General features: G+C 31.2%; 1 long non-coding RNA gene and 1 pseudogene across 2 annotated transcripts; both read left to right on the forward strand.

Annotated features, from left to right (window-relative positions):
- Positions 1-12,923: 12,923 nt before the first annotated feature.
- LOC149555007 (uncharacterized) lies at positions 12,924-13,623 on the forward strand. Its single transcript, XR_016364444.1, has 2 exons — positions 12,924-13,180; positions 13,293-13,623. It is a non-coding gene; the product is annotated as an uncharacterized LOC149555007 (long non-coding RNA).
- On the forward strand, positions 13,561-17,829 carry LOC149555008 (oligopeptide transporter 7-like; annotated as a pseudogene). Its single transcript, XR_016364445.1, has 6 exons — positions 13,561-13,916; positions 15,174-15,271; positions 15,668-16,237; positions 16,333-16,588; positions 16,687-16,868; positions 16,960-17,829. The product of XR_016364445.1 is annotated as an oligopeptide transporter 7-like (transcript).
- Positions 17,830-26,699: the final 8,870 nt, after the last annotated feature.

The following is a 26,699-nucleotide window of genomic DNA, read 5'->3' on the forward strand; positions in this document are numbered from 1 at the left end:
CTTGGTGTACTGTTTTCGATTGTGTATCGGAGCATCTTATCAAAATCAAATTAGAGTGTTCGAGTTTGACAAAGACAATGCCGATTTATGACCATGGAAATCATATATTATCTGCATTAAGGCTCCGCTTGATATTCACTAATTTGACATTTGTTTGCAAGATACAAAATTGGAATTAGATTTTGCCTATCTTAATTTGACCTCAAAATGAGCATAACGGAATTCTTTAAAAAGATGGAATAAGAAAAGCTTATTCTTATTTCAGTTTTTAATAAACTCTCAATTTGATGGGTTGTCGGGTCCGTGACTTTGCCATTTCATTGTATTTTGCCACTCAAATGCATTTTTAGACTATTTTCTTTGTTCATGATAAGATATAAATTAGATCAACATTAATTAACATTATATATATATATATATATCTTTTCTAAACTTTAATAAAATTATCTTTACAAATAAATCTAGTGTTTAGTCCTATTATTAAAACTATGTTGACAGATCATTTAAATATCATATTAATGATTTCGACTTATTTGTATTTTTTATTTTTTTTAATATATTGAAAAATAAAATGATTTTAGTTTTGATCTTATACTCATTAAAATATTTTAATTTAATTTAGAATTAAATTTATAATATATAATATAATATGTCCTTTGAATTTCGATGAATTTCAAAGGTTGTGATATATCTTTCACTTATACAGTCAATTTAAAAAAAAAAATAAAGACTAATTAAAATTTTTTTTCTTTTTGAAATAATAATAAAAAACCAGGTTTTATAAATAAAAAATCTTGTTTATTTAAAATATTACCAAATTAAAAATAATAAATTAATTATTAAAATTTTAAAACAAAACTTATTCCAATTCCTATTTCAATTATTGCAACCAAACATAGAATATGCATATTTCAATTCCTCTTTTAGGTCAACCAAACGGGTCCAAATGATATTCTAGAACTTATTTTAAGAATGCACGAATACTAGAAAAGAGCTTATTCTAGCATAGACGAATGCCGCATTCAACAATTCTTGCAGCCAAACATGCAAAAGGTTGAAGTCATCATAAGGAGAGTGTTGGATTCCGTAGCATAGATTTGTATGCTCAAATTGGGTCCCTTGGATTGGCCCATGTTATTAAAACCTATTGATGGTTTCATATATTGTCTTTGACCAATTGAAAATGTGGTTATTGGTGATGGATGGTTTGACACACTCATCATAAAAGGAAACAAGCTACCGTCGGACTTGGTTACTTTTGTACTGTTGTTTCTATGATATTTCTAAGTGAATTTATAGAAATAAGTTGTATTTTGAAAATTTGATTAATGTTCTTATGTTTAGTATTCATATATCATAAGTAAAAGTATAGAAATAAGTTGTATCTTGAATAATTGATTAATGTTCTTATGTTTAGTATTCATCACATTAATTGTATACACATTTATTAAATTTGCAAATTTAAATAAAATATGACCACAAACAAGAATTACTAAAGATTTAGATTACAACACTAAAATACAATTTTAATCCTTAATCTAATGCTCTTATAACCAAATATTAAAAAAAATGTTGAAGAAAGTAAGAGTTGAAAGAGAATTGATCTACTTTTGCAAAGATGATAAATCCAACTCTATTGAGAGGACATTATCTATTTTTATGAAGACCACAATTCATTTGAGGAGCAAAAGTTATGTATATGTTTATAGATGCACATTGTGGGATAAATCAACATGGAAATTAATTATGCCATCATGTCTCATATAATATCATCCATTTCTTGATGGTGCATCTCACGCATCATCCGATGTTACATTTTCTATCTAGAGTTGCTCATTTTCTTCCTTTATAGATAGTTGTTGATCTCTCACTTTCATTGAGTCTTTGGACAATACTATCAATGGTGTCTCCCATCATTCCCACTGTAGGACAATCATTATCTTTTAGATTTATCTTTGTGGGAATAGAACTTGACAAGAATATTAGATTTATTTTGTGAATACCATATTGTAAATTTAGAGGACACATTTAAGGGGCCATCTCTCTTCTTTGACAATATCATTTCACCATTATTGTCAAGACATCATTGTCTTTCTATCATGTTCAGGCATGTACCTAGTTAATTGGTGCATCACCTTCTATGAACATGACGAGATATAGGTGTATTCAAAGGCATCTTCATGCATCTTAGTTCTTTATCTTACCAATTCCTTTCCTAAATGGGGAGAGTTTTTGCATCTATACATGGTTTTATTTCTTCCCAAGAGATTATTAGTGATTGTATATTTGTAGTATTCAAGAGTTATGTTGAGTCCTCCATTCATTACTTACTCCATCAGTTGTATATGATTATATTATTGCATTTTCTCTTTTAAAGAAGTGTTTTCCCATGTGCCTTTTCTCCTTTACTATAGTTGAGTACCTAACATGGTCCGATATCTAGGACCCCTCCATGCTCTTTGTTGTAGAAGTTGTGAAAACCAACTTCATAGAACCCAAAGAACACATGCATGCAAGAAACTTGTTACAACAGAATAATGGAGACACAAAGTAGAAGGGCTTCAAAAATATGGAATATTATATTGGAGAGAGAGAGAGAGAGAGAGAGAGAGAGAGAGAGAGAGAGAGAGAGAGAGAGAGAGAGAGAGAGAGAGATGAATAAAATAGAATGAGATCAATCCTTATAAAAGATTGAAGAAACCCTAAAGATGTGCATTTAATAATTATAATTATTATTAGATACCTAAAATGCATAACTAAGTTGATCTCAAGAACAAAATAAAATGTCACTTAATTAAAACAATTATGTGAAATACCCTATTCTCTAACACTCCCCCTTAAGATGAACTTAGAGTTGCTACAATCAAAGTGCATAAAAGAAAAATGCAACTACAATGCTAGAAATAAAACTTAGGTCATGGAAAATAATCTATGTTAGGTAGCCAATCACAACCAAGTCTTTGTAAAGTGGAGAACAATAGAAAACCACATGGAAAACAATCTTTGTAAAGTGGAGAACAATAGAAAACGACATGGGAAAAAATCTTCTGCAAAAAGAGATGACCTATTGTAAAGAAGCATTGGAAGAATATTGGTGCACTAATTCTAGAATCTTGAATTTGGAAAGAAGGGAAAGCTACTTTTATTTAATAGAGACCATATGAGAGTCATCATCTCAGGTGGAATAATGATAAATCAAAAACAAATCCAATGCTAAGGAACACATAAAAACTCATAAAATAAAACAACCCTAGAATCTATGAAGCAATAGTAGATTCGACAAAAATTATCCATGAGAGCAAGTACCATGAATATTCTGGAGCATTAACCATAGAATAAATGGCCTAAAATTAAGATGTGTCTCGATGGGATCATTAAACATAGGCTCTCAAGCTAAGATGTGAACCAAAACTCTATCAAGTTATCAACAAGATGTGTCCAAAATAAACAACATAATCCACATACAACTCATGTGTGTTGTCATCAATATGAAGATGGGATCAAAGTGCATGTCATGTGACTACACTCTAATATGATTATTATTTAATAAACCTCCTTGATGGAACTTTATTGAAGTTCATTTATTACAATACCCTAAGATTGTAAAAGGATAACATGCGAACCATGCAAAAATGAAAAATAAATATAAACCCAATACATGTAAAAATAAACAAGTGCATGCACAAATGAATATTTACATATACCTCCATGATCCAAATTATCCTCAAATCTATGTAGATTGGAAAAGAGCACTGAACCACATTCCCAATATATATTCATTTTTGTAAAGTAAAGTTTAAATGCACAAGTTATGCCCCTGTAAAGGAAATAAATTACTTTTGACTTTGATTGTAAGAAAACTCAACAAAATGGAAAAATTAAAAAATACAACCCAAACCATTATCTATCGAGCTTGCAATTAGCTTGCCAATGATATCTAGTTTGCCTAGTTTTGATATTGTATGATCATGTTATGAGCAAAAAAAACTAGTTATTTTTCATGAAGAAAGAGTCAAATTATGAGCTACTCGAATTTACATACTAGACCAGTGACTACCAAAATTGAATTGAGCAATGAGGAAGAAAGAGTCTCAATTGTCTATGAATGTAATTCTATTCATTCCTATGTCTTTCCAGTTCCAATTATTTTAAATGATTAAATCTTTGTAAATATTTCCCATAAATGCATGATTGTGATATCATTAGTACCAAATTGGAAGTGATGCATGCAGAGCAAATAGAAGAGAAAACACCACTGACAATGACAAGACATTTATTTAATATCCACTAGAAGTGGGACTAGGTGAAGGGAGACATGTCACCATTCCAAAGACTTGCAGAAGATTGAGGTTTTGTTTAAGATATTCGACCCAAAATATTATTGATATATAAGCATCAAATCATAGACAAATGTTAGGTTTTTACCGAGCTAATCAACAACATTCACCTACATGAAAAGAAAATAGTATTGAAAAGTGGTTGTTCACCATTAACATTTATATGTTTTGATTAGTGTGATGTGAACTGGAGCTAAATGAGTGAATTTGTGTATGCAAAATCTCAACTTCAAATTTGACTTATCAATAGTAACATTTATGGATCTTACTTTATAATGAAAAAAAACTATTCGAATGATGAATATATGCATACATTAACATAGGTGAACATGCATTATAAGTGGACATATAGACGGATATATCATAATGAGAATACTTTCTTTGATCTATCATATGCATTCAACCTCAAAAAGAAATATGAAACATACAAAGTTTATAGGCACCAACTCGCCAAAAATAAATTCACTTACAATGAATTAGCATGCACTAGCCTACAAGAGACACCAATCCTCTAACATAAGAATTATACAACAACACAAATTTGAGGTGATGAATTAACATACTCCAACCTATAAGAGGCACCGACCCACCAAAAATAAATTCGCTTACAATGAACTAGCATGCACCAACCTATAAGATAGATACCAATCCTCTAATATAAAAATTGGGCACCAACAAAAATTTGAACCAATGACCTCAATTATAAATGATGTTGAATTGTATGGACTTTCCAAACCTAGATTACACCATAGCCTAATCTAATATTCTATTGAAGTCTCTCTACGTGTATATGATCTATGTCTTGATTGACACACCTAGACTCATATTTATAAATTGAAATAACAACTTGCACAGATCTTTCTCCACATACACACCACTTTGTTTAAGAAATTAATTTAGATTATATACTACAAGGATAATTACATTCACATGTCAAATTAGAACATAATTATAATATCCACATGATGGATGCAAAAAAATACTTTAATTGAACATGTAACATGGTAGGTTCAAAATCTAACACATTACTCTAGAAGAAGGGACATACTATGCATTACCTAGTATACATTCCATTTCCCATAATATATATTTAGACACTATCTATACCTCACACATTTTACAACCCTTTAATACATTAATGTAGAATATTAAGTTTGTTGAACAACTATCACATTGAACTCTGCCACTTCCAAATTTCTACTTATTGAAGCTTAACCTCTAAAACTCTAGAACCTAATACATCATGAAAAAGCTTACTTTATTCCAAACTACAAGCCACAATCCTCAATTGTGGAAAAATGCAAAACATAAGAAATTATCACTATAAACACAAAGTCTAAGAAATAGACTTTAGTAACATTTGTCAAACACTTTTAGGTCACCATAAACAATAATACAATAGATTTAAAATAATATTACAAACGTTCTGCAACATATCTCTTGTTGATGTCATCTTTCTCTCAACCTCTTGTATGTCGGTAACTATGTATCAATAGTTTTGGGTGTATAGGTTGGTTGTAGATTGATTATATTTTACCAATAGGTCATGTATGGAGTATTGTGCATTATCATTGGTTGAACATTAATTGTTATACCATTTTATGCCTTAGGGGTGACATACAACATTTTGGTGGATCATGTTTTGGGTTGATCCTTTGTGAAGCATGTGGTTTTGACTTTAGTCCCAATAGCCTTTTCTAGCGTGTTCATCATAACTATTAGCACTGAATATTGTTGTGTTTCTCGAGGAGGTGTGACCTATCTAAGATTTTTCTTAGTTGACAAATTTGTGGAGTGCATCCCATATAAATAAAGTATTATTTCAAGTAGGATGTAAAATAAGCATGTGTATGAAAATATGAGTGATCTTATTTTATTATTGTTTATGAGCTATATGTGGTGCATGTACAAACTTACTCAATTAGCTAATTTGAGGAGGTGTAGACAGTAGCAAAATGTAACCACAGAGGCTTGACTACTATATCATGTGGTGGTTTCTACTTCATCTATTATATACTAGCTATAAGCATATCAATAGTGAGCATCTTCTTATCAACAATGAGCCTTATTGTATTTATGAGGCAAACACACTCTGAAGTGAGGCCTTTTGATAGTACCCCTTCTTATTGCAGTGAACATTTTAGGCACTTAGCTTTGTTGTAAAAAATCACATTAACTGATGTCACCCTCATTGATGTTTCTCATTTTAGAATTTTCCCATATTGGGTTTTCTATGTAAATCCCAGTGTTGATTGTGGCAATGTTCCTATGCTTTCATGCTTATCTTTCATATGGCGATTAATTGTGCTTTTACCAAAAGATTGTAGGTGATGGTTGATGGTTGTTAAGTGTTAATTGATAGATCAAAAAATATTATAAGTGTGTGAGAATAACTGATTCAGCCCCCTCTCAGTTATTTGGTCTATTCAACAATCTCATCAACATTACTTGTCATTGTCATTGCAAATATTAAATGGTTAGACATAGTCAAGATAGTGATTGCACTCTTTGGAATACCTTGATATCCATGATGGAATTGACCAACACCTTTGACATTAATGACAACCCTTTAGAGACACAAATCACAAGCCCACAACCTAAGAACTCCACCACATACAATATTTTGTTCACCTAACTTATAGCATACACAATCACCATATAATTCACATGACACTTAATATCATTGATCTTATAATGTTGTAGGTCACAACTTCACAGTACATGTTTATAACATTTTCACATTGATGCTTTAAATCAATACAAACTAATCAAATGTAATAATTTTAAAAGCAAGGTGTAGGGGGCAAATAGCCACAAGGAGAGATTGCAAAGTAGAGCTTGACCACACATGGTGTAATGAGCCTTTCTCAAATCTGATCACCTATTGCTTTATTTGTTACTTTTAAACATTTTTACAATTACTATGGAAGCAACAACTAAGAGAATATGAAACATCTACAGCCAATAAATCTTTACAAGTTATGAATATAAAACTAATATTTGTAACAATTTACTAATTTCCCTCATCCAATACAATGCCAATTTCAAACCCAAAACTCTGGTAATATATGTATGAATGAATGCTTAAAACTAACAAGACCTCCAACTACAGTAGTAGCATATAACATACATGAATAAATAAGGGAAACCTAGTTATGTTGTAGCTTCCTTAAAGTATTTGATTTTTCAAAATGAGGTTGCGAAACAACTCCAAAGGATTTGCCCTAAATGATATCCTAATGACAAGTAATAGCATGTTCCTGCAACATGTGCCTGTAGAAATCCCCCAGCTTATTTTTCCTCTTCATGCCTGGCCCTTGGCCACAAAATTCAGCACAATGAAGTGACTAAAATATCACCTCCAATCTGCAATAATTTAGGTGATGTTTCACACCCTCAAAATTGCTATCATTGGGAGTTTTCGTTCCCAAAGACAAATTGATTATCTGCAAGCTCTTGGCTCCACAAATACATAGGAAAATGTCAAAATCAAATCCGGATACCTTCCCATGAGGCTCTCTCCTCTATTTATATTATTCCTACCCCCCCTTCCAGAAGAATCATAAGTGTTATCTTATTGCACTATTCTGGAAGCTTCCTCCTTTCTGACAATAGATAAGCTGTGCTTCTTGATGATTCCCTAAATTAAATATAAAGTCATCTCTTTTAATTAATTAATTAAAAAAAAAAAGTATTTAACAACTTTATAAGAAATCAAGATGGGGACATTACACATGGATTCAACACAAGACTATATCAAGCATAAAGAACATTGTAAATCATGTTACACAAATATAGAAATATAAACCTATTTTATTAGATCAATTATTAACATATGAAAAATCGTGAATAAATTTGAAACTAATAGATCAATAATGTTTTGAACATTCAACATATTATAGAATTAACTCTACATATCCCTTGAAAAAAATAATATATATGCATAGAAACAAATTGAATCACTCTTTAATCTACCATAAATTAATGTAATTGATTGAGATGGGTATAATGCCTATGAGAAAGAAATAGTTTAAAAAACAAAGACTATAAAAGTAAATATATATAACAAACAAGAGCTTTGTAGAGTTAGAGTCCCACCTTATAAAAGAAAGGGAAAAGAATGATAATTATAATAAATCAAGTTGTAACCTCTTTATAAAATAAAAGAAAAAAATGATAATTATAATAAATCAAGTTGTAAATGGTTTCAAACAATTGTAGTTACTAAAATGAAAGAAAGGAGGAGAAGATATAATATTTCTAGAAGGATTGGGCTATAGAACAAAAGACAATGTACATTCTATAGTAGATTCATCTATTGGTGTTTCTTGGTTTTAAAATTAAATTTTGAATATGAACATTTATCTTAATAATTTTCCCTTTCTCCTTATGATCAATTGCTTTGAACTTTCATATTTACCATGTTTAATTTTTTACTTTCATACTTTTAAGGGTTGTTTCTACTTTGTGATTGAGATATTAAAAATATTGTTTCATTTTTTATTATAAATAAATTGATAATAAACATATTGTAAGCATTGTAAAGATTTCTAAAATATAATTTCATGAATAATCATGTATGTAATAAAAATGATGAGATTTATTGCATAGATTAAGAACTTTTTAAATAGGGTTATTATTTAGATGCATAGTTCTATGGGTATTTTACCATAGGTTAAATTATTTCACTATGTAAAATAAAAAAATATGAAAGAAATTTAAGAAAAAAATCAATTAACCCAAAAAGCCCATTTTTTGCCTAATTGTAAATAAAAATTGATATGAAATATCTCTAAATGTATTCAATGATATTATGTCTCTCAATGTTTTTCTTTGTTAATTCTTTTTCCATGTCTTCCATCCATCACTTGAGATATGGTAATGTTGACCACTCCAATTTGTTGTGGCTAAATACTTCAGATTTATTTTGTTAAACAACCTTGACTAGATGTTGGTTGAATGCCAATGGCTTTACACTTGCCTTTCTTTATTGTTGCTGGTGGGTTGCACTTTGGCTAGTTATGATTGTGCTTATCTGATTTTCCTTTTGTCCAAGTGGATCTAAGGGATACACAAAAATTATGAAACATGGAGAGTGCGGGGGGTGCCAAAAAAATGCATCCAGACCTGCAATTGTTGGCATGCATTGAAGTGACTCAATATTTTACACTTAAATGAAGACTGACCATTGGAACAAAGTATCTACCTATGGGAAGAATTCAATTTGGCAAATTTGAGGTGTGACCAAGTATCTACCTATGAGAAGACTTCATTTTGGCAAATTTGAGGTGTGACCAAGTATGGAACTTTCAATTGTGTTGATTTGCAATAATTGTCTTGAAAGAGTTTGATTCCCTGTTGAGTTTTTCTACATGTCCAAGCTTTTGAGAACAAACATTTGTAGCCATCCAGATATTGCAAGTGCCCTTAATGTTTTTCTCACCCTTGACGTTTTGGAGCATTTATCATAATCAAGTTTTATAGTTACAATCAAACTTCAAAGTCTTGAAATCGAGAAAATAAAACCACATTTTAGTCCATGTACCAAATCAAACCTTGGTCAACATTAAAAAAAAAACTTGATAGCTTCCTTGCATTCAAGATTAGAGATTATTGGAAAAAAAATATCAATACAAACTATGATGAGATCTACAATGAATAGAAAATACTCCACAACATGAAATCATATTGCATGTTACAAATGCCAATTAAGATATACTTGCAACAAAAACTAAATATACAATGAAAAAGCTACACTCAATCTTGGTTTACTATACAAAAAAGTTTTGATGTACATTTATTTTAATTCAAAAGGTTTTCAATTGTATGTTTCTACAAATAATTTTTTTGATACATCATGATCAATTTTGATAATAATGAGATCTAATATAGATTATTAAACATCGATTTAAAAATAAATTGTTATTATTTGAATATTTAAGTTATGATAAAGAAAAATAGTGTATAACTAATTATTTTCATACAAGATTGTAAATAATAAATAGAAGTAATGTAATGCTACAAAATATTAATTTATAAAGAATATCTATTATCACTAATTTAGATTTTCTATTTTTGATATATATATTTGTCTACTTATGTTTCTAATCATAACCCTTGATATGTTATTACAATGAAGAAAAGTAATATGTAACTAATTTTATTGGTAGATGGTAGAAAATAATGAAGAGAACTAATGTAAATGCTACAAAATTATTTTGTACTTATAAATATTTATCATTACCTGTATGAAGATTTTAGGTGTTTGATCATGTAAGTATTTTTATATCAATATTTCTAGACATATGCCCTAGTCCAACCTAAATCCATTGGTACACAAATTATTCTTCTTCTAACAAAAGTGAATAGAGAAATATAAAAGAAGTTTTTAGATTTAGGTATAAAGATTAAATGTAAAAAATTGTGTGAATAAACATACTTGCACATCTTCTATTGGCCACACGTTTCTCATCTAGTTTTGTATGATGAATGGAGGTCGAGCTTAGACAACCATAAAAATAAAGTCGCTTTATTATTGGTGCAAGTAACGACTCCCAATATAGTCAAAGATGATTAGGGGAGAGGACCTAGTACTTGAACACCCTAACTTTGCACTTATCAAAACCCTACATACAAATTTCAAATTGCTCTCAGTTTTTTATAGTAGCTTACTTGGCGAGTTGCCTACTTATAACTAAGGTTTCAAGTCCACATCACTCGTTATGATGCCACATCAGCATGCTTTTTGGCAATTTATCCAAAATAGCCCCAAAAAAAGTGAGACAAATGGTCGTGCATAAAGAGTACCCATTGTTGAATAGCTAATGTGGCATCACATCATTGGTTAATTTTAATAACTAAGGGTACATTTTATTCAATTTTGGGTAGTTAGCATTGTACTAACAACTTTAAAGTCACAAGTATTGGTACAATGTTGTCAAAAAAATTGGACATTAAGTCAATAAGTGTAGGTATCAAGTGAACAACTCCATTCACAACTATTGGAATGCATTCAAGTACTGGGTCATCTCCCCTAATTTGGAGAAATTAAATAGGTCATTGATTCCTTACCCACCAGAATAGAACCATCAATTTTTCTCTTTGTCTGATTCATTTATAGCCCATTGTAATGAAAAATGTGAAGAATATAGAAGCCCATTATATTGAACCAAAGAAGGAGAAAAATTAATGGGGGCGTCTGTGGGATAATATACAGGCTAAAACCCTCATCATAATGAGCTTCTTTATTGCATTTCTCTATTTTAGTAGAAGAAAATATCTTAAAACAAATAATATGAACCCACTAGCATACGTGCATGCAAAATGTTAAAACAAACTCAGCCATGTTAATTAGTTTAAGGTTTACATGTGCCCATGATTCCTAGATAGGGGCTTCTCTTAATTGTTTTCTTGCCATATTTGTGCCATTTGAGGTCATCCTCTACCATATCGGTTTGAGAATTGGTCTTGAAGGCATATTTAAGCCCTTTCCTCCCCCTCCTCTTACTCTTCTTTCTCTTGCTATCACTGGACTCTAATTTTTTAAAATTTCAAGCTTTAACAAGAAGTACTGAAGCGCTCTCACACAGTCTCAAAATTTCAAGCTTTAACAAGAAGTACTAAAACATTCTCACAGTCTCAAAATTTAAGCTTCAACATATAGAACTGAAACATTCTTCTATAATCTCAGAATTGAAGATTTAACAAACTTGTAATGAAAACTCCCACAATTTCAAAACTTAAGCTTTAAGAGCCATGTAATGAAATAAACTCTGGCAATCTCAAAATCTCAAGCTTTACAAAACCTATAATAAAAGATCCTCGTACAGTCTCTAACCTCAAGCTTTAACAAAACTGTAATAAAAGACACTCACACAATCAACCATACAACTAAGTGAGGAACACACCACTGAGAAAAGAGGAACACACAATTTTTTTTACAAAGCTGAAATGCTTGAACCTGATGGCCATTAATCACGATTACAAAATGACAACTCCATGTAATATAAGTGAAGGATGCTACATAAGGTAAGCATACATTTAGCCAAGTGAACCATTATAACGATGCCATCTATGCTTGATTCTTAGATATGTGGACTCTTAATTTTTTTCCCAATTTGTTAATCTAAAAATTGAAAACACTGCTAGTAAAATTGGCGAGAGCCAATCATAAATTAACAATAAAAATATTAAGTTATGTTTTAATAGAATAATTTGAGAGGATCATAGCTTATAATTTTTTGACATGGATTAATTGATGATAAGGAGGTGAAAACTATAATCTCCACCTATATAAGGAGACTAATAATAACATATATTAAATATTAAATATGCTTTTAGTTATGGAATATCTTCATACTGTGATTATTCCAATCTACATGTTAGATGGATTCATTTGTCATTTGATATATTCTTCAACCAGCTGCAATATTTGTGGGGACTTTCAGATTCGCTTTTTGTTTTTTCCCTTGGACAAATTCATATTACTTTTATTTTTAATTTGCATTTAAAATTAATTTAAAAAAATGTAACGACTACAATAAAACAGTTTCCACGGTCTTGGAATCGTAAAATAATTGAAGTGTCTAACGTGGTACCAAATAACTTGTTATGCACAGTGGATATTCATTCCTATATGCTTAGAACCAGTGCTGGGCCGTTCTGCAAACATCAGAGTTTTTAAAATTGTAAAATCATTCCAAAGCACAGATCATCAAATCCACTTACAGGCACAATTGAGGAAGTTGATTGTGTTTTTTTTTGTTGAGAATCACAAATAGGAGGTGTTCATTCTGGTACAGAAAACATGCAGGATTCATGTGGCTCATCATCCCTAGCACCTCGTAAAAAGTTGATTTTCTTTTTGAATAAAAGAAAAATAAAGATAATTTAGAGCTAGGTTTCTGTTCTCTTTTTCCTGCTAACAAGATGAATCGTTACTCTGTTATACCGCAGTTCTTGAAAATGATACAAATATTTCAGGGATCAACAGCGGGGGGAATACCGAAACTGAATCAGATAACGAAGAAAAAGAAGAACCAAATGGTTGCTATACCGAGGGGATGGCTAATGAGGAAGATGTATCCCCAGTTGAGCAAGTAGCTCTTACAGTCCCCACAACTGATGATCCATCTCTCCCTGTGCTCACTTTCAGGATGTGGGTGTTGGGATTGCTTTCATGAATTAGTCTTTTTTTCCTTAATCAATTTTTTTCCTACAGAATAGAACCTCTTACCATCACGGCGGTCTGCAGAGATTGCTGTGCTCCCACTAGGGCGTTTCATGGCTGCTAACTTGCCCGAAACTAGGTTTAAGGTCCCTGGAACCAAATGGAAGTTTTACATGAATCCAGGACCTTTCAATGTCAAAGAGCATGTTCTTATTACAATTTTTGCTGGTGCTGGAGCTAGCCCTGTTAATGGAATCCATATTGTTAATATCATAAAGATCTTCTACAAAAGGAATCTGGACCTATATGTGAGCCCTGTTAATGGAATCCATATTGTTTATATCATAAAGATCTTCTACAAAAGGAATCTGGACCTATATGTGGCTCTATTGATAGTTCTCATGTCACAGGTAAAAGTGTGGTTTTTATCCCATGCTCAACGAGTTAATGGCTGTAGATATATATATTGGCAGTGGCACATAAGCTGTTTGTAACATTGCTATCAGGATTTAATTGTCTAGTTTTTGAGTCAAACTCATTAATTCATATTTCATTAATAGTACAATAAATGGAACATTAAGCACTCATTGAATTTAGGTGATGCTCACAGAGGTGAAGCACGGGGACTTTCTGGGAGATCACCCATCCCAGTACTACTCCAGCTTGAGTGAGCTTAACTACGGAGTTTCCTCCATGGTTAAAATGACTCTGCTTGCAACCTCATTTGCAAAACCTTCACCAAGTGTAGTGCCTTATGAACTATTCATTAGAATGTCCCTTAAGCTCATAAGCTGTTGTCAAATCAAAATCAAGTTGTAGATTAGCATGGAATGGAGGATCAATGGGACCATACAGGTTATAAAATAGTAAATGGGGTTGCAAGCAAAGTAAGTTTAACCTTGGAGGAAACTTCAAGGTTAAATACAATTGAACTGAAGTAGTAATAGGATGGGTTTAATTCCGGAAAGTCTATGCTTCATTTATATAAGCAACACTTAGATAAAATATATGTTAAGTGTTCCATTCAGTCTCATGAGAAATGGTTCTTGTGAGCCATAATTCATAAAATATGGGTCAATAAGTTCAGTTCAAAAATTGCACAGTTAAATCCTATTAACAATATCACAATTTAATGTACTGTAAAAAATATCTCCTACTTACCATACATATTGTTAGTAGCTTAACTAAAATTTACTGAGTCGTCCATGCATAGGAAAGCACAGTATGACATTTCTCAACCTCAATTCATTTTACTTTGTAAGCAATAAGATAGATTTAAATAAATTTGTCTGATGAAAAGCTGCACATGTTGCAGTATCATATGCCTCTCAATAGTTAGCGTTCATTTTTCACAGTTCATGAGATTGATTTGAAGGCTTCTGATTTACACTGGATGTTTTGTTGTTTGATAATTCAGAACACATACAGTGGTCCATCATGAAGAAGTCAAAGAGCAAAAGATAGTAAATCAGAAGCTTTCAAATGTCATGCCTCTCAATGTTCATCTCGCCTGTCTTTTAAAAAAAAAAAATTTCCCTATTTCAACTGCCTGTGGTAGGTACTGAGAACCTAGCTTGAACATCATCTTGTGTACTTTGCCATGCATTATGCAAAGAATTATTAATGCCTCGTGCAATTATCCCCATAACGGTTATCTTCTTTTCCAGATATTGGGATTTGGATGGGCTGGCATATTTCGAAGGCATTTAGTAGAACCCCCTACAATGTGGTGGCCTGCGAATCTGGTCCAAGTCTCCCTATTCAGGCATGCTATTTTCTACCATGTTAAGAGCTATAAGCAGTGGGCTACATGAAGATGGATTAGCCTAAGGCTTAAGTTTGGCTGCATTAGTGACCATTTTCTGTAATGAATTTTCTGTCGCTGCATTTACTTTTGACTCTTTCAAGAGGTACTTCTTTGAAATCACTTTCCTGTTGGAGGATAACATTATAGCATTTACTTTCCATTATTGATTGTTAGATTATAGCATTTCCTTTCCAAATTGGGCAGTGATATCAATTTCCTTACTAGCAGCTCATCAGAAAAAGTTTCTAGCCTCCTCCCCTGTTTTTATCTCTCGTGCTTTCTTACTATTATACCATTGAAAAATTTAAGACATCCTCTTACGCCAAGTCTTCTGAACCATGGATTCTTTTGCAGAACGCTTCATGAGAAGGAAGAGAGACAAAAAGGGGGTTTAACGCGCATCCAATTCTTTCGAATAGCTCTAACATGCAGCTTTTGTTATTACCTTCTTCCTGGTTATCTTTTCCCCCTGCTGTCATCATTTTCATGCCCGTGCTGGAGGTTTCCTCGATCTGTTATTGCACAGCAAGTTGGTTCAGGTCTTCATGGGCTAGGTCTGGGTGCTGTTGGATTGGACTGGTCAACTGTCTGTTCATATCTGGGAAGTCCACTGGCCACACCCTGGTTCGCTGCTGCCAATGTGGCCGTTGGCTTTGTGCTCATAATCTATGTGATTACACCACTCATATATTGGTTTGGTGTTTATGATGCTAGAGTCTTCCCCATATTTTCCAAGGACCTCTTCACGTCAACAGGACAAATTTACAGTATTTCTGCCATAGTAGATTCCAACCTTCATTTGGACGAACAGGCCTATGAGAAGTATGGCCAGTTACATCTGAGCACATTTTTTGTTTTCTCTTATAGCGTGGCCTTTGCAGCATTGTCTGCCACGGTCATGCATGCAGTCATCTTCCATGGAAAGTAATATTTTCTCTCTTCCCTCCACTCTAATATCATTATCTTAGATTTGGAAATCATGGTCCTAATTGTTCAAACTTCATAATTTACAATGGCAGAGACATGTGGAATCTTAGCATAGATACCTTCAAAGGCAGGAACATGGATGTGCACTCCAGGCTCATGAGAAAATACAAAGCAGTGCCAGAGTGGTGGTTTTTCACAATTCTCGCCTTGACTTTAACAATCACCATTACAATTTGTGAGTGGTTTAAGGACCAGCTTCAATTGCGGTGGTGGGGAGTGCTCCTTTCATGCGGCCTTGCCATATTCTTCACTCTACCAATTGGCATTATAAAGGCTACTACTGATAAGGTATCAAAAAACTTGCATTTTGAAAAAGATAATGGCGATCGTGCTACAATTTCTTGCATAAATGTACTTTCTCTTACTTTTTCTTTGGATCAATGCAGAGGCTGGGCTTGACTGTCATTTCTGAATACATTTTTGGCTACATCTCCCAGGCAGACCAGTGGCCAATATCTGCTTCAAGATTTTGAGTACTATCACCATCGGTCAAGCCCTAACTTTTCTCCAAGATTTCAAACTTGGTCATTACATGAAGATCCCTCCACGCTCCATGTTTATGGCACAAGTAAAGCCATTTCTAGGATACAGTTAGTTACTCTTTCCGTAATAATTTAGGATTCTTCTTGACATTTCCCTCACTATGCATATTTATGCACATGGTAGGGACAAGTGTTGCTGCACTGGTATACATGGTAACAGCATGGTGGATGATCGACAACATTCCCAATCTGTGCAACACAGCAGTATTACCAGATAACAGTCCATGGGTTTCTCCAGTGGACCAAGTGATATATGATGCATCTGTGGTTTGGTCCAGGGCGAATTTTTGGAAGCCTTGGTCAATATGGTGCTGCTAACTGGTCTTTCTTAGTAGGAGCCATAACCCCAATATCGGCATGGCTTTTACAGAAGTTGTGGCCTGAGAAAACATGGATAAAGTATATAAATATGTCTGTATTTATCGGAGCAACATCACTCATGCCTTCTGATAGTGCAGTAAATTTCACGAGCTGGTTGATTATGGGGATTTATTTTCAGTTTTGTGATATACAGATATCATAGACAATGGTGGCAGAGACATAACTATGTGCTCTCAGCAGGACTGGAACCGTTTGGCATTCATGGGTGTACTTCTCTATGTTTGTTTGGGCCTGGAGAATATATCTTTGGAGTGGTGGGGAAAGCATTTAGATGGTTGCCCATTAGCCTCTTGCCCAACTGCCAAGAACATATCAGTTGATGATTGTCCAATCTTTTCTTAGGCAAAATTTATGGAGAACATGTTTTTTGGAAAGCAAAAACTGAAATCAATGGGTTACTTCAAAAGGTTTGAATAATTCTTAGAAAATTCAAATGTAATTGCCGTATAGGCTTTATTTAAGATGTTCATTAGAAAGTTCTCTAGAACTTTTGTAAGCAATTTCTGTTATGTATTTTATTTATTTTTACTTGTGGTAGTCATTTTGATTGAACTCTTATTCTTTCATGTAATCTAGTTTTCTTCAATGTATAAAATTTTTAACCAACAGTTGTTTTTTTATAGAGTATATTCTATAAATATATATTTAATGTACATTAGAAATCAATATTAGCACATAGCTTTAAAAGATCTATGGAAAACGTCAATAGTGGCATGTTCTGATGGTTAAGTTGTTGAGTTGTTATCCTTACCATCAAGGTTCAAATCTAATGGGAATGAAGGCCCTTGTTTGTGGCCTCATTGGTTCATAGCACAAGGTCAAAGAGTTTACTCCTAAAAAAGAAAAAACAAAAAAGATCTAAGGAAATGAAAAACAAGACCTTTAGTTGAATAAAATTTTTCAAAGACATTTAAAAAAGGAAAAAGAAAAAAAAGATGATTGATCTATTTTCTCATATTCTTCCCCTTTTGATCATCTTTATACATTATTTCCTTCATATCAAAATTAGGGGAGAGGACCCAGTACTTGAGTGCGTTCCAATGGTTGTGACAGTAGTTGTTAACTCAATACCCACACTTGTTGATTTAATATCCAACATTTTTGACAAGATTGTACCAATAGATGTGACTTTAAAGTTGTTCTTCTTTATGATGATTACGCATAAGTGAATGAAAAGTGTCCCTTTTTTCAAAAAACAACCAATAGTGTGATGCCACATGAGCTGCACAAGTATGGGGGTCTCCAATGCACTATGATTGGTCTCACTTTCTTTTTGAGTTGTTTTGGACACTTTGACAAAAAGCATGTTAATGTGGCATCATATTTGATGATGTCTCTGAAACTTTAGTTATAAGCAGGGGACTTGCCAAGTAAGCTACTATAAAAAAATGAGAGTGATTTGAAATTTCCACATAGGATTTTGAGAAGTGCAAAGTTAGAGTGCACAACTATTGGGTCTTCTCCCCTATAATATGTTTTATATCTATTTTCTTTTGTTCTTTTTCTATGATCATCAATATAATTTCTCTCTTTTGTTCTAAAACTATAATACCATCAAATGCCAAAAAAATTGGATTCAGCAGAAGTCTGGTTGGAAATATGGGCAATCTGTATTTTTTTCATTCAGATATTTTTAATTTTTGAGTGTAAAATCTGAAATGAACTGCACTATCTGATAGACAAAGGAAATTAATCATAATAAAAGGCAGAGAATTGGATTATGTATCAGTTAGTATAACCAAAAACATTCAAATGTAGCGAACTTTCATACGAAGATACAGATGCCAACTTAGGCTCAATCCGCAGGATATTTTTGTGTTTTGTCATTTTTTTTTTAGTTTTTTTTAAGCATACTTATTTTTCAAAAACTCAAAAAGATAAGCCTGTGGCAGATGACACTAGCGATTATCTAGAACCTTTGAAAGCTAAGCTTCACTTGATTTTTGAGAAGCTAAATACAATTTAGTGCCTTCAGCTTTTATTCTGCTTAGTTGTTCCTTTCTCGTCTTATTGCTATTTATTTTGTTATTTGTCAGAATTTCTTGGAAGGGTTGTATTTAACTATGTTTCTTGGCTTCTCTAAGGGTATACTGTATAGTTGTTATTTTTTTAATATAAAGACCAAAATTTTAGGGCATCATAAAAGACTTTCGATTTTAAAAATAATTTAGATACAAAGCCACGACATTAATGGGTAAATAATCTCAATAATGAAATTACAATTTAGTGATAAGATAAATGATTGATTCCATAAATATTCTTTGTTTATTCCGTCAAATAACTAATAACAACTACAGAGTTTGATTTTGATGCATTTGGTAGCGCTACTAGGGGAGAGGATCCAGTACTTGAGTGCGTTCCAATGGTTGTGAGAGTAGTTGTTAATTCTGTGATTTTAAAGTTGTTCTTGTTAATAATGATTACCCATAAGTGAATGAGAAGTGTCCTTTTTCCCAAAAAACAACCAATAGTGTGATGCCACATGAGCTGCACAAGTATGGGGGTCTCCAATGCACTACGAATGGTTTCACTTTTTTTTTTGGGCTGTTTTGGACACTTCGACAAAAAGCATGTTGATGTGTCTCTGAAACTTTAATTATACGCAGGGGACTTGCCAAGTAAGTTACTATAAAAAAATGGGAGTGATTTGAAATTTTCACATAAAATTTTGAGAAGCGCAAAGTTAGGGTGCACAACTAGTAAGTCCTCTCCCCTAAATCTTGTCTATTAATCCTAATGATTCGATTGATCTTGGCAAAAGCGAAGAAACTTAAGAGTTTTAATTACGAGGTTACTTGTCAACAATCAAAAAAATTCAGACAAATCTCACGCTAGACATTTTAGAACCATGACTATTTGTTCAGAAGCCTAAAAAGAAGTATATCAGCTAGATGGTCACAGAAATATGCACAAAAAGATAAAACCTTATGCTACGGGAACCACCACTAAATCCTTTATATTGACTGAAAAGTCGACGTCAAGCAAATACATAGTCAAATAGCACCATTTTTTCTCTACACAGACTACTGAGGAGGAAAAATTGGTGATTTCTCTGTCGCGTGATTAACAGACTGTTGTCATCATGAAACCCTAGATCGCGCGATCTGTATCTTTATGTCACCGTATCTCGCGAATAATGTCACTTCGTCAGCCTAAACCCTAATTGCATGATTTATACTCGTTTGCTGCTATGAAAAGCTTCTGCAGATGACCTGATTGTGTTTGTCACTTACCCTTTCCCTGTCATGGATTTTGATGTGTTCGCTGCCATCACCATGCTCAACCGCGGGATTTTGCATTGTATTGCTATTCAATTTAAAACACTGTTAGTTAAGGTGGAGAGAAGTTGTTTTAAAACAACTTGAATTGGATATTTCGTTAAATAAAATAAGAAAACTATGAAAACATTCTTTTCTTGTAAGCTAAGTAAAGTAGCTAGGCTCTATGTAAGATTGCACTAACAAACTTGTAATTGGATTGGATTCTATTATATTCTGGAAAAGAAAGTTTGCTATTAGATTAAATAGAAGAAGTTGCAAGTTTTCCTCAAGCTGAAGTTTCCTGAATATATCTGTATTATTGTCTATATCTGATTGGCTTCTACTGTTTTGCTTCTGTTAACAAACACAAGGTCGATTTCCATCTTCTTGGCAACGAAAGACCCTCTGATTGCATGATTCGAGCATCCCGACATATCTGCCTGCACATAACCCAGTCCATAAACAATCATCTACAATCCATTCACACTGATTTCATCAGTTGCAAAACCATTGTCTCTGAGAGCCTTAAATCTGACATGAGCTAGCAACAACAACCTCTGTATAGTCTCATTGAGAAGTTTAGGGTTTGAGAAAGCATCTGACCAGAGTCTTCCAAGGTCTTCTAAAAAGAGTCAACTAGCTTTAGAGAGGCTGAGTATTAAATTTTTATTAATTTAAAAACAAGTTTGCATTCTGTAATTAGGATTAGGTTGTAGTCAAAGTGTTAAGTATTATCAATTTCTTAAAAAGAAATCTTTTATTTCTTAATTCAATGTACATTGAAATTATAATTGAAGTTTAAAATATTTGAGAAAATGAGTTCAACAAAATAAATAAATATAAAAATATTAACTTAATTTTTTTAAATATAGATCATAAATAATTAAAAGATTAATTAAATTTTTTAACAATTAAATTATTTTTAATAAAGGCAATAATTTAATTTAATTAAAAATTTTAAATTCTAAAATTAAAGAAATTTTATAGAGTGAACCAAGTGCTACAAAACAAGCAATACTAACAGTCTCATGAGGCTCTGGGCATTTTATATTCTGTGGAGCAATTTTGTTTAAGGGGATGACACAAGTTTATTTGTGAATTCGACTCTCAAGTGGTGGTGAATTTGCTTACTTCTTAGTTGCTTTAGGGTTAGTTGGCAATTGACTTTAGTTGTTAATCAAACTCTTCTCTTCTGTACTTCTTTAAAATCCGTTAGTTTTAATTACATTCTTCGAGAATGGAATATATTTGTTGGTTGTTTGGCCAAATGGGCTTTTGATCATGTTCAAGATAGGGGGCAACTACCCTTGGATCTGTCTCATGAGTTAGATGACATTGTTGTTTCCTTGTTGAACTCTCCTTTTTTTTCTTCTTTTTCTTTTTGTCTTAATAAAATTTTACCACTATTTTAGTTTTAAAAAAATCCTACAAAACAAGTCTATCTTTATTATTATTTATTTTCCGTTTCTGAGTCAAGAATTGGAAATATTGTAAAAGTGAGCTTAGAATTATTGAAAATTTAAGAAAATGAAATGGAGCATGAGAAGTTTGACCTTGTCATTAAGGTTGCATAACATCGAACTTCCTTCCAAGTTTTGATAGGACTAGTTGAATTTTATATGAAAAGAGTTAAATTTGTGTGTATATATATATAGATATAAAATGTGTATTTATGTAAATTTCTAAGTATCTTGTAATTTTATTATTTATTTTATTTTATTGAAAATAGAAAGTTAAAGTTTACAAAAGTTAGAAGTATATTTGATGTAAGACATAAAAAGAATTAAAATCATAATTTTAAAATTATTTATTATTTATTATTTTTAATATTATAATGAATTTTTATATCATATAACAAATATATATATATATATATATATATATATATATATATATAATTAAAAATATAATATAAATAAACCTAATCTAATATATAACAATTACTATAATAGTAACAATACAATATTAAAATAGGCAAAAACCTACAATGCAACAGTAACTTGCGAGCCTCTCATGTGGGAGGTCTTGGTTCGAATCTACCTCCACTTATCATATAATAATAATTAAGTTGAACAAATAATAATAACTAATCTAGGCTAATCTAGGCTTCGGCCGTTTACCAATCAGAAAAAATAAAATAAAAATACAATATTAAAATAAGTGCAATTGTGGCTAGTCCTTCGTGTGAATAGTTTAAATAATATTATATAAAAGTAGGTGATAAGATAATATTATTACAATATATATTTAATTCTATTTTAAGATATTAAATTATAACGTATAATATAATATAATATAATATTACTATTATATCATAATTAAATTGTAATACTTATTTATAAAATGTATATATTATAATTGTAATTTAATAAATATTATAATTTAAATTATATTATTAAAAAATATTATAAATAATAAGATTATAATTTATTATAATTTAAATTATATTATTAAAAAATATTATAAATAATAAGATTATATTAGAAAATGTAATATATATTGTATTCTATTTTAAAAAATCAAGTTATATATAATATAGTACTATTATAAGAAATTATATAATAATATATTTTAAATTATAATAATTGTATATCTTATAATTTTGATATAATAATTAGTTTAGCATGAGATTTTATAATATTATACAAAATATAATAATAATATATAATTCAAATCTATTTATACGTACGATAAAATTTGTACATGAATTGTTAATAGATTTATTTATATAATTATATAGTTTTATTGAACATAACTATCTTATATCACTATAATATTATTATATACATATGCAATATGGAAAAGCTTTGAGAAAAGGGCTCCTATAACACCAAATTCATTCAACCAATAGTATCTGAGAAAAATTAATTGTATAATAAAAAATAATAAAAAATAAGTACCAAAGCTTTAGAAATACTCAATTTATTAAAAAGTAGTTAGTCTTGATTGGTGCAAAAGAACATATTAATTGACTAATTGAAGATAAGTGAATGCAATAGTACATTGCCTATGACAAATACAATAATAGTTTAAATATATATGTAATGTCGTATATAGTATTATACTATATATTATAAAATTTTAACATAATTTGTCAAAATTTTGGTTGCTTTGAAATTCGTTAATTATCTGTTTTGTTCGAGACAATTCTACAAAATACTAGGATTTTCAAATAGTGTATAACTTACATAATAGTTGTATTACAAATTAAATTAGCACTTGCATCAGAGAAGGTGCAAGGGGTGCATCTATAGTTGTAGAAATGAAGCAATATTCACCAAAATATGATATTGTGTAAGTGTCACTTGTACTATTTCAATTAATTCAAACACATTAGAAAATATTATATATGTAAACACAAATGGAATAAACATACAAGAAAGAAAGTGGGAAACCAATGTTTATTTTTGAACAACAATGGATGTAAATTAAATTGAATCTTACATAGAGAAAGCATAGCTTTTTTTGTATTTCATTATTAGTGTCCACAAAAGAGTAGCCTATACAATACAAGAAAGATGAAATACAACAAATCGTAGGAGGAAATAGAGTTTTTCTTACATAGAACATACTAAACTTTCATCTATGCAACTTGATACTTAAGGAGAGGAAATATAGTTGCAAACAAAGAATATTCCATGATGGTTGATATGTGAAGTGCATTTAGTAGACTTAAAAAGCTATTCAATTTGAAACACAACACCATTTGACTATGTTCAAGTTAATGTAAAATGACATTTGAATATTTGCAAAATAGAAGGAAGTTATTAAAGTGTCATTGTATACCACACTTTTATTGTAGAAAGTAGTATTGTGGAGGGTAACATCAAATTAGGATGGATTTAAATTAAAATATTTTATGAGAAATGTTGAATTGGTGGATTTCTCAAAATAAATGCAGTGACAAAATGATTGGAACACAATAATCTCATCTGTTCCTTAGTATTCATCATTAGGTTGAACCTATAGAAAATGTAAAATTAAAAAGGGTTACAAACATAAATGCGGTTGAATGTAAAGAAACAAATAACTTGAACTATAACATTATTAAAAGAGGTTGTGCATAGATAGCAAATACTTGAGTAGCATGCCAGAGCAGTTATAAGCGAGTCTCTTCTTTCTTTCTAATAATGTTGAACAAATTATTTTTCATTTACAATAGCATTCAAAATGTTGATGTTTGGTAGCTTTAGTCAGATAAAACCATGGCTATATATAATTATATATGAGATATAATTACATATGAGATATATGTTTATTATGTGATATATATATATATATATATATATATATATATATATATATATATATATATATATATATATGATTCTATTTGTTATTATATAAATTATCAAATTAATGAATAGACATGTCCCATGAAGGGACATGTCTCTTCTGATCCTTTTCACATTATAAATAAAAGGTCACTTCCATTTGGATCACACATACCAAATATTATGGTAGTACTATTACATTTGCAATAGATCCAAGAAAACTAACACAAAAGAGAAGGCATGTTCAATATGAAGAAATTGTAAGAACACGACTCTAAAGACCATTATAAAGGTGAGACCATACCTTTCTCTCAACCTCTAACATGTTGGTAGTTGTGTAGCGACAATTTTGGTGTATTTCATATTAGTTATCTTTTACCAATGGTCCGTGTATCAGGTATCCTTCATTATTGTTGGATGAACATTGATTATTATAGGTCATGGTCATTTTATGCCTCAGTGGTGGCATGCAACATTTTGGTGAATCATGTTTAGGTTTGATCCTTTTTGAAGCATGTGGTTTTGATTCTGGCCTAATAGCCTTTCCTAGTATGTTCATCATAACTGTTAGCAATAAAGATTGTTGTATTGTGTTGGAATGCTCGAGGATGATTGTGTTTCTCGAGGAGGTGTGACCTACCTTAGATTTGTTTTAGCTGAAAGATTTATGGCATGCATCCAATATAAATAAAGTATCATTGCAAGTGGGATGTAACACAATCATGTGTATGCAAATTTAAGTGTTCTTTTAAAAATTTTATGTATGATCTATATGTGATGTAAGTGAAAACTTTCTTAGTTAGTTGACTCGAGGAGGTGTAGACAATAGTAAATTATAATTGTAGAGGCTCAACAACTATATCATATGGTGGTTTCTATTTCATCTACTATATAGTAGCTATAATCCTATCAATAGTGGATATTTTCTTATCAACAATGAGCCTTATTGTATTTATGGGGAATATAAACTCTAGCAATGAGGCCTACCAATAATACCCTTCTTATTGTAGTGAGTATTTCAAGCAGCAAGCCTTGTTGTACAAAGTCATCTTAACCAGTCTCAAGTCCTAATCTATGTTTCTCATTTTATGATTTTCCATATTGGATTTTCTATGTGGATCCTAGTGTTGATTATGTCAGTGTTCATGTGCTTTGATGTTTATCTTTCTTCTAGTGATTAAATGTGCTTTAACTAAAAGATCATAAGTGGTGGTTGATGGTTGTAAAGTATTAAATGATAGATCAAAAGTTTTTATAAATGTGTGCAAATTTTTAATTCACCCCCTCTCAATTATTTGGCATGTTCAACAATCTCATCAACATTACTTGTCGTTGTCCTTACAAATATTAAATGGTTAGACATATTTATGATAATGATTACTCTTTGGAATACCTTGACATCCATGATGGAACTGACCAACACCTTGGACATTAATAAGAACCCTTTAGCAACACAAATCACAAGCCCATAACATAAGAACTCCACCACTTATGATGTTTTGTTCGCTTAGCTTGTAGCATATACAATCAACAAATAGTTCATGTGGCACTTGATATCATTGACTTTATAATGTTGTATGTCATAACTTCATAACACATCTTTAGAATATTTTGACATTGACGCTTTAGATCAATACCAACCAATCAATTGCAATAATATTAAAAGCAAGGTGTATGAAGCAAATAGCCACAAGGAGAGATCGATACACACTATGAGTATTGCAAATTAGAGCTCAACCACACATGTATTTGACACAAGACAATGTTAAGTATACAAGAATTGTAAATCATGGTACACATAAAGGTAGAAATAATATCTTATTTTATTAGGTTAATGATTAACAAATGCCAAATCATGGATAAATTAGAAGCCAACGGGTCAATAATTTTGTTTGACATGTAATCAAGAGATTAAAGAATCAACTCTACATATCCCTTCAAA

The sequence above is a fragment of the Cupressus sempervirens genome, chromosome 5 (genome assembly GCF_028749045.1).
Source record: "Cupressus sempervirens isolate cs-2001-9-10 chromosome 5, ASM2874904v1, whole genome shotgun sequence".
NCBI lineage: Eukaryota > Viridiplantae > Streptophyta > Pinopsida > Cupressales > Cupressaceae > Cupressus > Cupressus sempervirens.